We start from the raw sequence: 19,902 nt of genomic DNA, 5'->3' as shown, positions 1-19,902 counted from the left end.
AAGCCTCGTGATGGCAATTGAGGAGCTACTCGACCGAATAGTAGCGGCTCCGGTCACAGAAAACCATTATAACGACCGGGAGAGCGGTGTGCTGACCACACGCCCCTCCAATCCACATCAATTCTGAGGATGACACGGCGGCCGGATGGTCCCGATGGGCCACTTGTGGCCTGAAGACGGAGTACTTATACCTCTGGCACCTTAATTCTCGGTGCATTCAGGCAGTTACCTCCAAGATAAAAAAAAGAGTGAGCAACTGAGAGGTTTCGTACCGGCCTCAATTTACTTTGTTCCATATTTCACGTTATATTCGTCTGCTAGTCGTCAGATCCAGATGAACTAGTGAGTAGTTCGTTAAGTTACTGATGATTCGCGGAGGACCAAACACATGTTTGTTATGTATTCCACTGTACCTGTCCTCCTTTCTGAATTATCTGAATAGTTTAACGTATGAATGAGAGTGTGTAAGTAAGATGTCAATGTGTATATTCGCGGGAGTAAGGTAGTCTGCTATTGTAACAGTGTAGCCATCTTCAGGAGACACGAGTGGGTAGCTAAGTGGGTTCACCTTTCCTGTCGGTTGACACAGAACAAAGAGCTGGTTCTCTGGTCACTTCCGTTGGAGGACAAACCCCGTTTCTCGGAGCACGATCTCGGCAGTCTTTCGAGGGGTGCGAGATGGGTACAGCCGGCTGCGCAGAAGAGTTCTTCTTCAATACTAAGTTAATGTTGTGTTTTATGTAAGTTTTCAAATCAAGTCGAAGTCAATAGTTCCTTACGTCACTTACGGTTTATTGCCGTGTATGAGAAATTTTACTTTCTAATCCTGGAGTGTTAAATGCATTAGAATCCACGGACTGTGTAGGCTATTGTTCAGTTCAACCGTGTACTCTAACAAGTGGAGCCGTGTTGAGTCTATTTATGACCCAGTTCATTTAGTTTATTGTTGGTTTCGCGAACTCATTTACGTTGCGAATGATTTTCTGTAGTTAGTCTCACATGATAATTTTCTCATTCGGTATTTGCGTGTTCTTCTTCCTACGTGTCAGTGCTTAGATCTAAGAGCCTTAATGTCGTAGGATTCCTTATAGCAAATTCAGTGCAAATTCATTGCTTCATTTAAAACTCCATACTTATATTGTGCACGGTTTTGTTTGTGAGGACCACGTTGTCATGTTTTAATGAAAAAGTCTACCATGCCATAGCATCAGTGATCTTACCCCATGGAGTATCTGAGTTAACTGTGACTCTTACTTATGCTTCACATTTTTAGCGAGTCATTTTAATAGCAATTTTGTTCTTTCACTCCGCGTATTAAAATCATGGAAATAGCCGCTCTTGCTAGCCACGTATACTGTAGTGAAGGTTTTTAGTACTTTTCATTCCTGTTAGTCTCTCAAGTGCGTGTGAATGTAACTGTTCGTGAGTAAAACCAACATTCCTCTACTATAGATTATAAATCTTGAAGGGGGCTCCGAAGTAAAGTTCCAGGATTCATTAATATACAACGTAGTATATGGCAGGAAACAGTAACCATCATGTTACTTACTGTACGTACTCATGTATGGAATTAAATTTACCAAATCAAATAAATGTTCTTTTGACAGAGTTTGAGCTTACGCTCACCTGCTGAAATCCCACTCCATGCTTCATCCAAGTCTTATTTAGGCTACATCCTACTGCATTCCTTTTACGCGACAGTTATACTAATGCAAAAGTTTACCACTCACAATTAACTGTGAATTACCACCATAATAGTTTACCTTTCATATTCATGATTAAGTATAAGGATACCCTTTACGGCCCCTTGTGCCTTGCGGACAATAGAGAGCTCAAGTAATGTATATACAGCAGAGCCTCTGCCCAGGCGGTCACTTTACAAGCCCGGTAAGGGCTTGTCATGGTCTGTTGTCGGCGGTATGCGCCATGGAGGAAACATCACTGATTAGACGTGAGGACGCGCCTCCTGCAGTAGCAAAGAGATTGCTCAGTAACTGATGACCGCTTACGTCTCCCAGCGACACTATGGTTCCCTTCGAAAGTTGATAGTCTGCTGATTAAGTGGGAAGTTGCGACCTCGGCAGACGTACCGATAGAAAAGGTGTTTACGAAAACCGTGGGAACAGTTAAGACGGTTTTTAAAACTATTCAGATTGGCAGAAGGAGAAACGAGCATTTACTCGGGTTTCATAAGCCACTAATATGTGATGTGCGCGTTTCTCACCAAAAGACTAGAGGAGGGGACTCATTTGAAAAAATTTCTCCCTTCTGGTTGGTGAAGCAAATAAGCTCGATTATTGGTTGACTAGTGTTTATGGCAGAATTGTTTTTGGTGAGACGCTTGAGTTTGAGAAACGAAAAAGTGGAGAGAACAGTCAGTTTCGGAGAGCACTATAGAAAAGATTCGGTTTTGGAGAGATGCGGAAAGAAAATTTGGTTTTGGAGAGTGGTGGACAGAACTTTTAATATGGAAGATCAACGGAGGGCAGAACCTTTCTGGTTCTGAGGTCGATGGAGAGTAGTTGCCGTTCATTCGAGATACGTGGCAGCAGCCAGAATGGTGAGTATCCGAGCTGTAGTGTTATAATTTAACCGAAATTGAGACCTAGTGAAGCTTAGGTACCTAGCTGCCAATTTAGAGTTGTTTCACAGCCGCAGCCATGTTTCTTCATTTTTCATTTCTATTCTTTGCGAATTGTGGGGCTTGACATTTGTTACAGTAAGGCTTGAGTTGAAAAGACTTGCTCCTTAACCGACCTTGTGCACGTATTACCTATGGTGCATGTCTAACGTCTGCGTAATACCATGGGTAATGTAATTATTTTTGTCGCATCATTAAAGTCGATCAATCGCGATGTCTGAAAGTAACGCTTCTTGTACACCGTGCATCCCAGCACCTTTGGAACCCACCATATGCCTGTTGCGTGTATCTGAGACAGTTAATAGTTTATTAATTTCTTGTTATTTTTCAACGAAGACGTTCGCCAGGTTTAGTTTGTCCCATGTAGGCAGATCTTTGTATAATAATAAAAAAAAAGGTCTAGTAATCAGATTCTTCTTGATTATACTTCGGTAACTAATTAATACCATGGTACTTGAATATAAAATACGTAAGGTCATCAGGCATACTTAGTTCTTCTTCACACAGTATTAGATCGGTTTCAATATAATTGTGGTTTTTGTGTTTCGGTTGTATATTTTAATTCCTTTCTCCATGCCTTACTATATACATACCTGTTATTTAAAAGAAGATTTGCACCACGGAACTGTCATAAGAAACAATGCCTTACTATATATATATATATATATATATATATATATATATATATATATATATATATATATATAAAAGAAACAATGCCTTTATATATATTGCCTTTTTGTTTCTTATGACAGTTCCGTGGTACAAATCTTCTTTTAATCTTCTTTTAAATAACAGATAGTTTGCAATCATCCAACAGCCTATAGGATGTAGTTCATATTTTGTATTGCTCGTTGATGCTCAAGCATCTGACCAACCTTGTAATTGATTCCTGAACAGTAACAGCTTACTTAGTTCTTCCTCACACAGTATTAGATAGGTTTCAATATAATTGTGGTTTTTGTGTTTCGGTTGTATATTTTAACTCCTGTCTTCACCACCACCTACATCCAGACAGTGATTTTATACTGCAGGTTTTGTTCAGTACAAGTTACTGTCTCAAATGCCAAATGGGTGAAAGGAATTGTTTTTCCTCGTAAGTTTTCTTTTTCTAAGCTGTCTTCTACTTGCCTTCCTCATACAGAAGAAGGAACGGGGATTGAGACTATTGCTTGCTTGATTCTACGGAGCGCCAAACGGAGGCACCTGTGCATCAACTCAGGCTAGCTGTTGTAAACCTACGAAGCGTCGACGATGCTAGCAAAACACTGTTGGAGTGCTGTTATTTACTCACAGAGCCTACGAGTCGCCGTACTACCGCACCAGCCTCGGCTGTTGCTCAGTCAGCTGTGTGTTGGCTTCCAGCTGACGTCCCGTCGAGTCAGGTCAGCATTTGCACCTCTAGCAGGAGACGTCAGCTACCATGGCGCAACGGCTTAACGCCGGCGAGCTGCCGCTACCATCTCGGGCTGGCTGCTGGAATGTCCTCGGTCCCACGCCAAAAATCTACGATGAACCCTGATGACCCACCTGCGATGTACGTGGAGTCAGGAGTCGTGTGGTCGGTTGATGTCATCCCTACCCTTAGTAGGTGTCAGCACCCGAAGGCGCCTGAGTGTTGAAGAAGAATGTGAACCCCATGTGGCCCTGTTGCTGGCTTCCGAGTTGAAGTAAAGTATTGGCAGCTCTGTGCGGTCCCATGTTATCGAAAGGTAATCAGTTTGTCAGTGTGGTAGGCAGCGAGCAGCATGAACTTCTTCAGATGGAGGCCATCGTCTTGAGTATATCATCGGCTAATTCATTGACTGTTGAAAGGCGGCTACACTGAGTCACAGCGCCAGAGATTGCGCCAAAGAGTATTATTCAGCCGCCTCCTCTGGCAGTTGCCGCTGAGAAGTTGCTGAGGGCAGTAGTAGTTCTGAGGTAGGCGTGATCTGTGCTTGTTGAGACGTCGATAGAGTACTAGTTGTTCTGTTGGGCAAGACAACATATGTTATTCGACTGGGGATGTTGTAATGATCAAAGTGTTTTTTTGTCAATATATATGAAGGTAAAGAATTTTTTTTTATTTTAGACGTCCTAAATAACAATGCCTCTTGGTCACAGGTTCCGTCCACCAAGCATCTGGCTCGTGTTCTTGTATTTGACTGTAATTCTGGTTTCTATATGCAATTATAGTATTTCTATTTTTTTTAATTACTTCAATGTAAATGGTGTTCAAAATATCTTCCCTTATCGTGGAAGAACCGTGCCAGATGTGTACGTTGAATCACACTTCCACACACAGAACAGTTACATTTGTGCTTTGTTGTTTCGTAGCTTTTATAGTTGCTGGGGACTTAATTAATTAATTGTGTTAACGGAAATCTTCTTTCATTCTGTGTTGTTATTCTGTGCAGTCAGATTGCGTACTAATATTATTCAGGGCCAACAGTTACGAGACTGCGTAACCGGACAAACAGCGACTAAAAACTTAAAATTATTAACATTTTATTTAATGAAGCCCTCATGCACTCTTCAGGAGCATGGTTCTGAACACTATGGGACTTAACTTCTGACGTCATCAGTCCCCTAAGAACTACTTAAACCTAACAAACCTAAGGATATCACAGACATCCCTGCCCGAGGCAGGATTCGTACCTGCGACCGTAGCTGTCGCGCGGTTCCAGACTGTAACGCCTAGAACTGCTCGGCGACTCCGGATGTCGTTCTGGTGCATCTAGCATATAGACTCAATGTAGTATCGCAATCATGGAATCGAATGCTATTAACGTGAATGCCATCGATGTCAGAGATAACGTATCGTTAGAGCTGTAGTGTTGGAGTATTTCAAGGAAGCTAGAATGAGAGAAAGTAAAATTTCTCGCTCCGTTATGACCGAACGTGTCCTTTTCGTTGTGTATTCATTTAACAGGCTGTTAGGTGCTGTGTCGGTTCCTCGCTATGTACTCCTACGAAAGAGACACAGTCTCTTGAAACATGTCTCAGGAGTTAACGAATATGCTTGTCTCGCTTCCTTTGGATTTCTGTCGTAGTCTGCTTCCTGTTGGATGCGTATCCTTATTCTGTAGGCAGCGTCGTCGATCTGACCCACTTGCAGCATACTGGCTCGTTTCCTTCTTCCGCCTATGTCCCTGAGGCAATGCGAACTTTAATAAAAAATTTCTAATTTCTATCCCTTACTGTTCTGTACCGTAACAATTCGCAGTGAATTCAGCAAACCTCCGATTTCTTGTTCTAACTTAGTTCCTGCAGTCTACATACACTCTACTGACGGATGTAAACGAAGGCTAATAGTAGTTTTGAAATCCAGGTGTCATGGAGGCCAAGAAATGACGATCCTCACACAAGATATACTACAATAATATACACTATTGGCCATTAACATTTCTACACCAAGAAGAAATGCAGATGATAAACTGGTATTCATTGGACAAATATATGATTCTAGAACTGATTACATTTTCACTCAGTTTGGGTGCACAGATCCTGAGAAACCAGTACGCAGAACAACCATCTCTGGCCATAATAATGGCCTTGATACGCCTGGACATTGAGTCAAGCAGAGCTTGGATGGTGTGTACGGGTACAGCTGCCTATGCAGCTTCAACACGATACCACAGTTCATCAAGAGTAGTGACTGGCCTATTGTGACGAGCCAGTTGCTCGGCGACCATTGACCAGACGTCTTCAATTGGTGAGACATCTAGAGAATATGCTGGCCAGGGCAGCAGTCGAACATTTTCTGTATCCAGAAAGGCCCGTACAAGACCTGAACAAGCGGTCGTGCATTATCCTTCTGAAATGTAGAGTTTCGCAGGGATGGAATGAAGGGTAGAGCCACGGCTCGTAACATATCTGAAATGTAACGTCCACTGTTCAAAGTGCCGTCAATGCGAACAACAAGTGAGCGAGACGGTAACCAATGGCACCCCATACCATCACGCCGGGTGATACGCCAGTATGGCGATGACGAATACACGCTTCCAATGTGCGTTCACCACGATGTCGCCAAACACGGATGCGACCATCACGATGCTGTAAACAGAACTTGGATTCATCGGAAAAAATGACGTTTTGCCATCCGTGCGCCCAGTTTCGTCGTTGAGTACACCATCGCAGGCGCTCCTGTCTGTGATGCAGCGTCAAGGGTAGCCGCAGCCATGGTCTCCGAGTTGATAGTCCATCTTGCTGCAAACGTCGTCGAACTGTTCGTGCAGATGGTTGTTGTCTTTCAAACGTCCCCATCTGTTGAGTCAGAGATCGCGACGTGGCTGCACGATCTGTTACATCCATGAAGATAAGATGCCTATCTCGACTGCTAGTGATACGAGGCCGTTGGGATCCAGCACGGCGTTCCGTGTTAAGCTCCTGAACCCACCGATTCCATATTCTGCTAACAGTCATTGGATCTCGACTAACGCGAGCAGCAATGTCGCGATACGATAAACTGCAATCGCGATAGGCTGCAATCCGAGCTTTATGAAAGTCGGAAACGTGAGGGTACGCATTTCTCCATCTTACACGAGGCATCACAACAACGTTTCACCAGGCAACGCCGGTCAACTGCTATTTGTGTATGAGAAATCGGCTGGAAACTTTCCTCATGTCAGCACGTTGTAGGTGTCGGCACCGGCACCAACCCGGCGTGAATGCTCTGAAAAGGTAATCATTTGCATATCACAACATCATCTTCCTGTCGGTTAAATTTCGCGTCTGTAGCACGTCATCTTCGTGGTGTAGCAATTTTAATGACCAGTAGTGTATTTGTTGTACAAAGGAAGAGATCATTTCGAGAAAACGACTTAATAATTCTCTCTAATGGGAGTTATTATAACTCTAGTACCGTTTGAAGAAGGCACCAATTTTGCTTATTGGATTTTATGCGGACGTTCATTCCCGCATATAAAGAATAGTAGTGGACCTTAAATTGAACATTGTGGGACACTCTGTTATTTTTTTTTCCCCAGTCGTTAAAGTTTCTGCCTTTCCGATACTGTCTGAATTCTTTATAATTGTTTATAACGGATAAGAGGTAGTGGTTGTTACAGTAGTGTGTAAAAAATTTTCTAATATCCCTCCCTTTGTATTATGTGCCGTAACAATTCAGCAAACCTCTGATTTCTTGCTGTAACTGAGTTCCAGTAGTCTACATACACACTAGTGACGGATGTACATGAAGGTTGATGGTAGCTTTAAGTTGCACCGTTCGGTCTGTCGAATCCACAGTGGCTGTGTCACTATGTGTGGTGCTGGAGGGGGTGGGAGGGGGAGGGGCCAAAATGCCATCTCGCCGCCAGCTGCCTCCTCCCGACACAGATACCGTCCGAAGCGCCACAGCAGCTGGCGAGGCGGCCGTCCCTTTGCGTCGGACAATACGGCCGGTGCTTATTGTTGCCACGCTCGCTAACGCGCCCTTTTAGCGGCGTGTGGACGCGGCCGCACGCACGCACGTCGATGAACCCCAGAGGCGAAGGCACGTGGCGCTGGCCGTCCCTCGGCAGCTGCTGCGCGGGGCTGCGTTGCGCTGCGCCCTGGAAAGAGACGAGATGGGGCATCCGGGCGGGACACAAAGTGTAGGCCTACGCGCTCTGCACGGCCTGGGGGAGGCGGCGCGCTGCAGCTGTGAGGATCGCGGCGCCCACAAAGGTAGCCTGCCAGCCCGCTGCCTGCACGTCGGCGAGCGTTTCTCGCTTAACGGCAATCTGTCCGACAGCTGTGACGCGGGCGATTAGCTCCCTATACTGCAGCTAATGCCGTCAGTGTCATTACGTCGCATCTCTATTGCAGTGATTTATACAGGGTGTTACAAAAAGGTACGGCCAAACTTTCAGGAAACATTCCTCAAACACAAAGAAAGGAAAATGTTATATGACATGTGTCTGGAAACGCTTACTTTCCGTGTCAGAGCTCATTTTATTACTTCTCTTCAAATCACATTAATCATCTAATGGAAACACAGAACGTACCAGCGTGACTTCAAACACTTTGTTACAGGAAATGTTCAAAATTTACTCCGTTAGCGAGGATACATGCATCCACCCTCCGTCGCATGGAATCCCTGATGCGCTGATGCATCCATGGAGAATGGCGTATTGCATCACAGCCGTCCACAATACGAGCACGAAGAGTCTCTACACTTGGTACCGGGTTTGCGTAGACAAGAGCTTTCAAATGCCCCCATAAATGAAAGTCAAGAGGGTTGAGGTCAGGAGAGCGCGTAGGCCATGGAATAGGTCCGCCTCTACCAATCCATCGGTTACCGAATCTTTTGTTGAGAAGCGTACGAACACATCGACTGAAATGTGCAGGAGCTCCATCGTGCATAAACCACATGTTGTGTCGTTCTTGTAAAGGCACATGTTCTAGCAGCACAGGTAGAGTATCCCGTATGAAATCATGATAACGTGCTTCATTGAGCGTTGGTGGATGAATATGGGGCTCAATCGAGACATCACCAACAACGCCTGTCCAAACGTTCACAGAAAATCTGTGTTGATGACATGACTGCACAATTGCGTGCGGATTCTCGTCAGCCCACACATGTTGATTGTGAATATTTACAATTTGTTCACGTTGGAATGAAGCCTCATCCGTAAAGAGAACATTTGCACTGAAAGGAGGATTGACACATTGTTGGATGAACCATTCGCAGAAGTGTACTCGTGGAGGCCAATCAGCTGCTGATAGTGCCTGCACACGCTGTACATGGTACGGAAACAACTGGTTCTCCCGTAGCACTCTCCACGTAGTCAACGTTACCTTGTACAGCAGCAACTTTTCTGACGCTGGCATTAGTGTTATCGTCAACTGCACGAAGAATTGCCTGGTCCATTGTAGGTGTCGTCGTCGTTCTAGGTCTTCCCCAGTCGCGAGTCATAGGCTGGAATGTTCCGTGCTCCCTAAGACGCCGATCAATCGCTTCGTACGTCTTCCTGTCGGGACACCTTCGTTCTGGAAATCTGTCTCGATACAAACGTACCGCGCCACGGCTATTGCCCCGTGCTAATCCATACATCAAATGGGCATCTGCCAACTCCGCATTTGTAAACATTGCACTGACTGCAAAACCACGTTCGTGATGAACACTAACCTGTTGATGCTACGTACTGATGTGCTTGATGCTAGTGCTGTAAAGCAATGAGTCACATGTCAACACAAGCACCGAAGCCAACATTACCTTCCTTCAATTGGGCCAGCTGGCGGTGAATCGAGGAAGTACACTACATACTGACGAAACTAAAATGAGCTCTAACATGGAAATAAAGCGTTTCCGGACACATGTCCACATAACATCTTTTCTTTATTTGTGTGTGAGGAATGTTTCCTGAAAGTTTGGCCCTAACATTTTGTAACACCCTGTATAGGGGGAACATTAATAAAACCGACAAACTGCAGGGACGGATTCGCGGCTGGAAATGGAGGAAAATAGGTTTTAAGAACATACCGGGTGATCAAAATGTCAGTATAAATTTGAAAACTTAATAAACCACGGAATAATGTAGATAGAGAGCTAAAAGTTGACACACATGCTTGGAATGGCATGGGGTTTTATTAGAAGCAAAAGAAAAAAAACACCCCATATTGCTAGACACGTGAAAGATGTCTTGCACGCCTAGTTTGGTGATGATCGTGTGCTCAGCTGACACTTTCGTCATTCTTGGCCTCCTAGGTCCCCAAACCTCAGTCCTTGCGATTATTGGCTTTGGGGTTACCTGAAGACGCAAGTGTATCTACATTTACATCTACATCTACATCCATACTCCGCAAGCCACCCGAGGGTGTGTGGCGGAAGGTACCCTGAGTACCTCTATCGGTTCTCCCTTCTATTCCAGTCTCGTATTGTTCGTGGAAAGAAGGATTGTCGGTATGCTTCTGTGTGGGCTCTAATCTCTCTGATTTTATCCTCATGGTCTCTTCCCGAGATATACGTAGGAAGGAGCAATATACTGCTTGACTCTTCGGTGAAGGTATGTTCTCGAAACTTTAACAAAAGCCCGTACCGAGCTACTGAGCGCCTCTCCTGCAGAGTCTTCCACTGGAGTTTATCTATCATCTCCGTAACGCTTTCGCGATTACTAAATGATCCTGTAACGAAGCCCGCTGCTCTCCGTTGGATCTTCTCTATCTCTTCTATCAACCCTATGTGGTATCGTGATCGACCGACATCTCTAGGGATGCTGAAAGACAACATCCGACGGCAATGCCTCACCATAATTCCGGACATGCTTTACAGTGCTGTTCACAACATTATTCCTCGACTACAGCTATTGTTGAGGAATGATGGTGGACATATTGGGCATTTCCTGTAAAGAACATCATCTTTGCTTTGTCTTACTTTGTTATGCTAATTATTGCTATTCTGATCAGATGAAGCGCCATGTGTCGGACATATTTTGAACTTCTGTATTTGTTTGGTTCTAATAAAACCCGATGTCATTCCAAGCATGTTTGTCAATTTGCACCTCTCTATCTACATTATTCCGTGATTTATTCAGTTTTCAAATTTAGACTGACTTTTTGATCACCCGGTATTTCACAAGCTGCGACACTGTCCCGAAAAAACAGTGACGCGCATATGTTATGAGTTTCCATTAATTTACGTCTATGGTCACAAGCTTTAACAGATTACCGGTTTCGGTCTTTAATGTCTATCATCAGATCTGCAGCAAACATGGGAAAAATATAAATACACTCGCAAACTGTCTACGGCTTAAGAACAGTACGTAGACCATAATGAAAAGTGGTACCGACAAAATTTATATTTGTGCGCTTTAAATATTAAGAGGCATACCAGTTTCATAAAAACAAAGCCCTAATGTACTGCAGCCATAGTGGAATCGTCAAATGTTAAGTGTGGAATCAGCACCAGCATCGTCAAATACATGTGAATCACATCACATGCACGAGTCATGTTGTCAGTAAAACTACTGTTTCAAACAAGCTGCCGTACAGTGGCCACAAGATGTTTGTGTTGTAAGTTCACCACATGTCGCTAATGTCGGCATACACTAGTTTTCAATTATTAACTGAAAAAGCGAAAATAAAGGGGGATACAATAGTTGAAGCCTGTAAAAAGCTTATAACGTATAAAACGCATTACAGTAATAAAAAGCAATAAAAAGAACAACACGACAAAAGTAAGATTGTTAAATATAGGTCAATTCACGGTTTGAAGAACACTCACAGCCATGAAACAAAACGGTTTTGGGACAGCATTTATCTGGTACCGGTCATTGCATAGGGAGCCCTGAGAATTGTATGCGTATTCTTCACAAAGTGAAAAAAGGCCGTGGCCTTAACTTTTTAGAGGAGCTTGAAATTTATAAAGCAAAAAATAAACTACCAACTAAACTACTAAAATGGAAAAATGACTTTGTTCTCAATGCCTTGTTTCCTTTATTTGACAATATTTTCCTCTAATCACTGCACGCCTCTGTTATATAAGGTGTGTTGATAATTTCACCTAGTATTGAGTGCCTCACATATTTACTTCGTTTTCTTACGTTTTACGCATGACTCTAGTATGTTCTTGTTCCTTCTGTATTCATTTCATGGACTGCATTAATCAGATAATGTGGCTTATGGACTGTTATGGAATTTTATCATTCTTTTCTTGCAGCGGAGTGCCGCAGGGTAGGAGGGGCCCCTCTGCCGGTCACGTTCAACCACTTCCCGCCTGTGCGGGATTCTGGCGTTAGCGCTAACAGAGGGCGCTGATTATGGGCATCTCTGTTTCCTTTCATTCGTGGCTCCTTTAGCGATTTGTTTTATGGTTGTCTAATATTACCCGGTGCACTATAAACGGTGTTTAATATTTATGTCATTATCTAGCATATTGGCACTAGAGCACATGTCAACCACTGTTTCTTAACTCTTTATCTTTTTAACAATCTTACTTTTGTCGTGTTCTTTTTTTATTGCATTTTATTACTGTAATGCCTTTTATACATTATTTTCGCTGTTTCAATTAATTATTGAAAACTAGTGTATGCCGACATTAGCGTCATGTGGTGAACTTACAACACAAACATCTTGTGGCCAATGTACGGCAGCTTCTTTGAAACAGTAGTTTTACTTTTTACTGACTACATGACTCGTGCATGTGATGTTATTTACATGTTTTGACGATGCTGGTGCTGATTCCGCATTTAACATTTGACGATGCCACTATGGCTGCAGTACAATCGGACTTTGTTTCTATGAAACAGGTATGCCTCGTCATATTCAAAGCGCACAAATGTAAATTTGGTCAGTACCACTTTTCATTGTGGTCTAAGTGTTGTTCTTAAGCTGTAGGCAGTTTGCGAGTGTATTTATGTTTCTCCCATTTTTGCTGCAGATCTGATGATGGTCATTAACGACCGAAACCGGTAATCTGTTAACAATAACATTGTGATCATAGACGTAAATTAAAGGAAACTTAAGAACATATGTCCGGAAAAGCATTGTTGCCACGGTAGATAGCGCTGACACCTGAGAGTGTGTCTGACTACGCGCCGTGTGTTACTTGTGTGTTGCAGGCTGTGTGATTGACGCAGCGTACTGTAAGCAGCAGACAGGTCCGGTATTCATGTAGGGAAAAAGCGCAGATCGTGTTTCTGTACAGCCAAACAGATGGAAACGCTCGAGAGGGAGCAGAGCTATAATAAAACAAGCACTCTCACAGATACCAACCACATCACACAACATTTTCAAACCCGTTTTGGGCGTTTGTGTGGTCATGGGCCATTTCGGACAAACGAAAGTGCAGCGAGGTGGCGGCCTAGAAATGCATTCACCAGATTTGGAGGACCAGGGTCTACAGGATACTGAGACGAACCCCAGTACAAGCTCCAGGTAAGTGGCCTCCCAGCATCGTGTACGTCAGAGTACGAATATTTGTATCCTGCATGGCAAGCGTTAAACCAAACTAAACGCTACCCGAACACGCCATGGAGGCACAACGGTATCGATCGGCCGCCAGGTCATCCTCAGCCCACAGGCGTCACTGGAAGCGAATACGGGGGAAGGGTGGGGGGGGGGGGGGGCACCTGGTCAGCACTCCACTCTCCCGGCCGTGGGTCAGTTTACAAGACCGGAGCCGCTACTTCTCAATCAAGTATCTCCTCATCTTGTGGTGTTGCAGTTCTTCCTGTTATGTCCGAGCTTGCTACGAAAATAGAACGAAGAATTTCGCCTTACGCAAGACACCTTTTCTTCTCTTTTGTTTCACCCAGACATGTTTCAGCATTTTTTGTGCTATCTTCAGCGGGTTATTTTTTATTTTCCAACTATAAAATTGTTGTCACATATTAACATTTAGCGAAACTTTTAGTACATAATATTTACAATTGTGAATTAATCGTGTGGTGGCCGAGCGGTTCTAGGCGCTTCAGTCTCTAACCGCACGACCGCTACGGTCGCAGGTTCGAGTCCTGCCTCGAGCATGAATGTCTGTGATGTCCTTACGTTAGTTAGGTTTAAATATTTCTAAGTTCTAGGGGACTGATGACCTCAGATGTTAAGTCCCATAGTGCTCAGAGCCATTTGAACCATTTTGTGAATGAATCATTGCTGTAAAATATTATACATCATTTGCTCATCGTTCACAATTGAGATATGTATTAACGACTTGATGCACTGTGTGTTGTTTGTAACATTATGCCAAAGTTCCATTTTTATAGATTAACTGGAAAAAAATTACTTGCTCCTTTCGCGGCGTTGTGGTAGACACAGTAGCACCTCGCCTTCAGCCTCCAGTTTGGTCTGAAGTGTTGTTCTGTTCAACAAAATAATACAATTTCAGCGAGGGTTCCTTTGGGTGCACAAAGCACCTACTGTCTGTAACCAGCATCCACCCGCGTTCTATGTATCACCAAGGTGATGCCAGAGTCAACAGACCGAGCCATGAAGTCTCACCATGCAATTCATTGTCGTCAACACTCTCTTTGATGATGCTCCAGAAAGAAATATACGGAGACGCCCTGTCCAAGGAGCTTTTTGGCGGCTGCGGTGGTCCGAATCATTTCATCCGACGTCCTCGTGGGATACTGCCTTGATAACCCAATTTTTTTCAGGAGATGAAGAGGTACCAAAGAGGCAGTTCTGCCAACGAGCCTTTTAATGAAAGACAGACTGGAGAAAAATTTGGATACCTTTGAAACGTCCCCTTTGAAAAATTATGCAAGACTGTGCTTAAACTGACACACAATATTTTTAGCGCAACGCAATCTGACTTTCAAAAATCCCTACAAAAAAATGGCCCTGACTAACATTAACCTATACCTTTTACAAATCACTTACCTCACAAAAATCTTCGTTACTCGAACTACTGCAATACTTACCTTAATAGTCATAATATGTATAGCAGTTCATGACATCCATTCTTACAAATTTCAAAACTCCGCCAACTCTCTCCCCACATCCACCACTGCTGGCGGCTCACCTCCAACTGCGCAACGCTACGCGCCGCTAAGAGCCAACTGCCCAACGCTACAATGGCGAGTATTAGAACAATGCCAACCAGCCACTGAGTGCACACAGCACAGCCAGTGATTTTCATACCGAGCGCTACGTGGCGTTACCAATAAGAAAATCTGAACAGCCTATTTACAACTTTCGAAACTAGAGTAAGCCCTGGGCGATGTAAATTGGAAGAAAGTGCCCACAAATCGTTAAAAGAGTGGTACTGAAGCCCAAAGAAAGACGAATAATATAAAACGTTTATAAATTCGAAGTGTGTAAAACAAGTAGATGGCGAAGGAAGAACGCTTAGTTGCAGGTCACCGCCGCTGTTATTCAACTTCTACCCCGAAGAAGCAATATAGAATGCACAGGAAAATTGTGGAAGTGCAGTAAACACACTAAGCTTCGCAGACAACATAACCCTCTTGTCTGAATGTGAGGAAGACTTAGAAAACAAAGGAGAAAGTACGTAGTACACAATATAGCTGAAGAATAAACAGAGGAAAAACTAAAATGATGAAGAGTAGAAAAATGGAGAGTTACGAGTTGCTTAAGATCAAACCTGAGAACGACGTACTGATGTAAGAGATGAATGAGTTGTATCCAGGAAGTAATACTACACAGGACTGTCGAAGTAAGGAAATTATTGGAAATGGACTGGCATTAACGACGAAAGTATGCTTTAATAAAAGAGATCTCCCTCAGTTTCGTATGAATATCTGACATCGGCAGAAGTTCATGAGTCTGGACGTGAGGAGTGCAGAATTGTACGAGTAGGAAACGTAGTACTTCGTAAAACTGGAAACGAAATTGGAATCGTTTGATATGCAGTACTTATCAGGAATGTTGAATATTAAATGGATAGCTAAAGTACAAAATGCAGACGTACTAAGAAGACTTGTTGAGAATAGAAGCCTAAGGGGGACAGTTACCACAAATGGGGACAATGCTACGGAATGGTTAAAGTGGTACTAAATGGTGTATTAGAAAAGAAAATTCGAGAGGAGTTGAAACTGTATGTAAAACATTATTATGGCGGGCCAAGTAACTCACGTTACCAAAGGAACGCCATTTCATTTGAACTGTTGGAGCAGTTTTGAGGCCAATCGAAAGTCTTTTCTCTCATGGATCGTTACCAGCGATGAAATATGGCGCATCACTTTGAGGCAGAAACAAAATAGCAGCTATTGGGGCGACACCGCCAAAAATCACCGAATGAGAATAAACTTGAGGCAGATTTGAGGCAGATGCCTCTGCTGCCGGAGTCATGATGACAGTATTTTGCGATAGTAATGGAGTCATTCTCGTGCATAGTTGCCAAAAGGGTCAATCATTAATTCAGAGACATATGGGGAGGCTCTGAAACAACTCGAGAACCATTTCCGATGTGTTCCGTCGGACAAATATCAAAAAGAGAAATCTTGCTCCACCATGATGATGCATACCCACATACACACCTGGGAATGCATCGCCATATTGTATTGGAGATCACAATCTCATCAACCCTACAGCCCTGACCTTGCACTCTCGGATTTCCTTCTGTTTGGACACACTTTGAGACTATGAGAGCGTAATTCATGCAGTGAAATCATGATTACGAGGATAGGGCAAGAGCTGTTACCAACCGGAAAAAAAATGAAATGAAGTTGTGGCATTGTTGCCCGGGAGGCATCATCCGGGAAGTTCGGCCACCGAGTGCAAGTCTTAATCAGTCGATGCCTCATTGAGCGACTTGCGGGCCGGTGATGAGGATACAATGATGATTAGGACAACACCCAGTCCACGAACAGAGAAAGTCTCCAACCCGCGAGGAACCGAACGCGGGTCCGCTGCATGGAAGGCAAGCACGTTACCACTCAGCGAAGCTGGCGGAGTACGAAATGGAAATACGGCTCTCACACAACGCTGGCGTAAGGACGTCAGAAGTGACGGTTTAAATGTAAAAGAAATAGAAAGTAAATTGTTATATAAAGTGATATAATATTTACTATTAAAAGCAGTCTTGATCACGATTTATTTGTTAAGGTGACCGGTTTCGACCACTACTGTGGTCATCTTCAGACCATTGAGTAGGAACCTCTTTCTGTTGCAGAATCACTATTTCAGATGTTGTTGTTGTTGTTGTCTTCAGTCCTGAGACTGGTTTGATGCAGCTCTCCATGCTACTCTATCCTGTGCAAGCTGCTTCATCTCCCAGTACCTACTGCAACCTACATCCTTCTGAATCTGCTTAGTGTACTCATCTCTCGGTCTCCCTCTTCGATTTTTACCCTCCACGCTGCCCTCCAATGCTAAATTTGTGATCCCTTGATGCCTCAAAACATGTCCTACCAACCGATCCCTTCTTCTAGTCAAGTTGTGCCACAAACTTCTCTTCTCCCCAATCCTATTCAATACCTCCTCATTAGTTACGTGATCTATCCACCTTATCTTCAGTATTCTTCTGTAGCACCACATTTCGAAAGCTTCTATTCTCTTCTTGTCCAAACTAGTTATCGTCCATGTTTCACTTCCATACATGGCTACACTCCAAACAAATACTTTCAGAAAAGACTTCCTGATACATAAATCTATATTCGATGTTAACAAATTTCTCTTCTTCAGAAACGCTTTCCTTGCCATTGCCAGTCTACATTTTATATCCTCTCTACTTCGACCATCATCAGTTATTTTACTTCCTAAATAGCAAAACTCCTTTACTACTTTAAGTGTCTCATTTCCTAATCTAATTCCCTCAGCTTCACCCGATTTAATTTGACTACATTCCATTATCCTCGTTTTGCTTTTGTTAATGTTCATCTTATATCCTCCTTTCAAGACACTGTCCATTCCGTTCAACTGCTCTTCCAAGTCCTTTGCCGTCTCTGACAGAATTACAATGTCATCGGCGAACCTCAAAGTTTTTACTTCGTCTCCATGAATTTTAATACCTACTCCAGATTTTTCTTTTGTTTCCTTTACTGCTTGTTCAATATACAGATTGAATAACATCGGGGAGAGGCTACAACCCTGTCTCACTCCTTTCCCAACCACTGCTTCCCTTTCATGCCCCTCGACTCTTATTACTGCCATCTGGTTTCTGTACAAATTATAAATAGCCTTTCGCTCCCTGTATTTTACCCCTGCCACCTTTAGAATTTGAAAAAGAGTATTCCAGTCAACATTGTCAAAAGCTTTCTCTAAGTCTACAAATGCTAGAAACGTAGGTTTGCCTTTTCTTAATCTTTCTTCTAAGATAAGTCGTAAGGTCAGTATTGCCTCACGTGTTCCAACATTTCGACGGAATCCAAACTGATCCTCCCCGAGGTCTGCATCTACCAGTTTTTCCATTCGTCTGTAAAGAATTCGCGTTAGTATTTTGCAGCCGTGGCTTATTAAACTGATAGTTCGGTAATTTTCACATCTGTCAGCACCTGCTTTCTTTGGGATTGGAATTATTATATTCTTCTTGAAGTCTGAGGGTATTTCGCCTGTCTCATACCTCTTGCTCACCAGCTGGTAGAGTTTTGTCATGACTGGCTCTCCCAAGGCCGTCAGTAGTTCTAATGGAATGTTGTCTACTCCGGGGGCCTTGTTTCGACTCAGGTCTTTCAGTGCTCTGTCAAACTCTTCACGCAGTATCGTATCTCCCATTTCGTCTTCATCTACATCCTCTTCTATTTCCATAATATTGTCCTCAAGTACATCGCCCTTGTATAAGCCTTCTATATACTCCTTCCACCTTTCTGCCTTCCCTTCTTTGCTTAGAACTGGGCTGCCATCTGAGCTCTTGATATTCATACACGTGGTTTTCTTCTCTCCAAAGGTCTCTCTAATTTTCCTGTAGGCAGTATCTATCTTACCCCTAGTGAGATAAGCTTCTACATCCTTACATTTGTCCTCTAGCCATCCCTGTTTAGCCATTTTGCACTTCCTGTCGATCTCATTTTTGAGACGTTTGTATTCCTTTTTGCCTGCTTCATTTACTGCATTTTTATATTTTCTCCTTTCATCAATTAAATTCAATATTTCTTCTGTTACCCAAGGATTTCTAGCAGCCCTCGTCTTTGTACCTACTTTATCCTCTGCTGCCTTCACTACTACATCCCTCAGAGCTACCCATTCTTCTTCTACTGTATTTCTTTCCCCTATTCCTGTCAATTGTTCCCTTATGCTCTCTCTGAAACTCTGTACAACCTCTGGTTCTTTCAGTTTATCCAGGTCCCATCTCCTTAATTTTTCACATTTTTGCAGTTTCTTCAGTTTTAATCTACAGGTCATAACCAATAGATTGTGGTCAGAGTCCACATCTGCCCCTGGAAATGTCTTACAACTTAAAACCTGGTTCCTAAATCTCTGTCTTACCATTATATAATCTATCTGATACCTTTTAGTATCTCCAGGGTTCTTCCACGTATACAACCTTCTTTCATGATTCTTAAACCAAGTGTTAGCTATGATCAAGTTGTGCTCTGTGCAAAATTCTACTAGGCGGCTTCCTCTTTCATTTCTTAGCCCCAATCCATATTCACCTACTATGTTTCCTTCTCTCCGTTTTCCTACACTCGAATTCCAGTCACCCATTACTATTAAATTTTCGTCTCCCTTCACTATCTGAATAATTTCTTTTATTTCATCGTACATTTCTTCAATTTCTTCATCATCTGCAGAGCTAGTTGGCATATAAACTTGTACTACTGTAGTAGGTGTGGGCTTCGTATCTATCTTGGCCACAATAATGCGTTCACTATGCTGTTTGTAGTAGCTTACCCGCATTCCTATTTTCCTATTCATTATTAAACCTACTCCTGCATTACCCCTATTTGATTTTGTGT

At 43.2% G+C, this 19,902-nt stretch overlaps 1 protein-coding gene across 1 annotated transcript in view; it reads left to right on the top strand.

Annotated features, from left to right (window-relative positions):
• The window catches only part of LOC126336803 (brain-specific angiogenesis inhibitor 1-associated protein 2), a 555,994-nt gene that overhangs the window by 91,897 nt on the left and 444,195 nt on the right, over positions 1-19,902 (top strand). The window lies entirely within an intron of this gene.

This window comes from Schistocerca gregaria, chromosome 2, assembly GCF_023897955.1.
Source record: "Schistocerca gregaria isolate iqSchGreg1 chromosome 2, iqSchGreg1.2, whole genome shotgun sequence".
NCBI lineage: Eukaryota > Metazoa > Arthropoda > Insecta > Orthoptera > Acrididae > Schistocerca > Schistocerca gregaria.
Note: the sequence above shows the minus strand (reverse complement) of the source record. Positions and strands in the feature narration are given on the sequence as shown.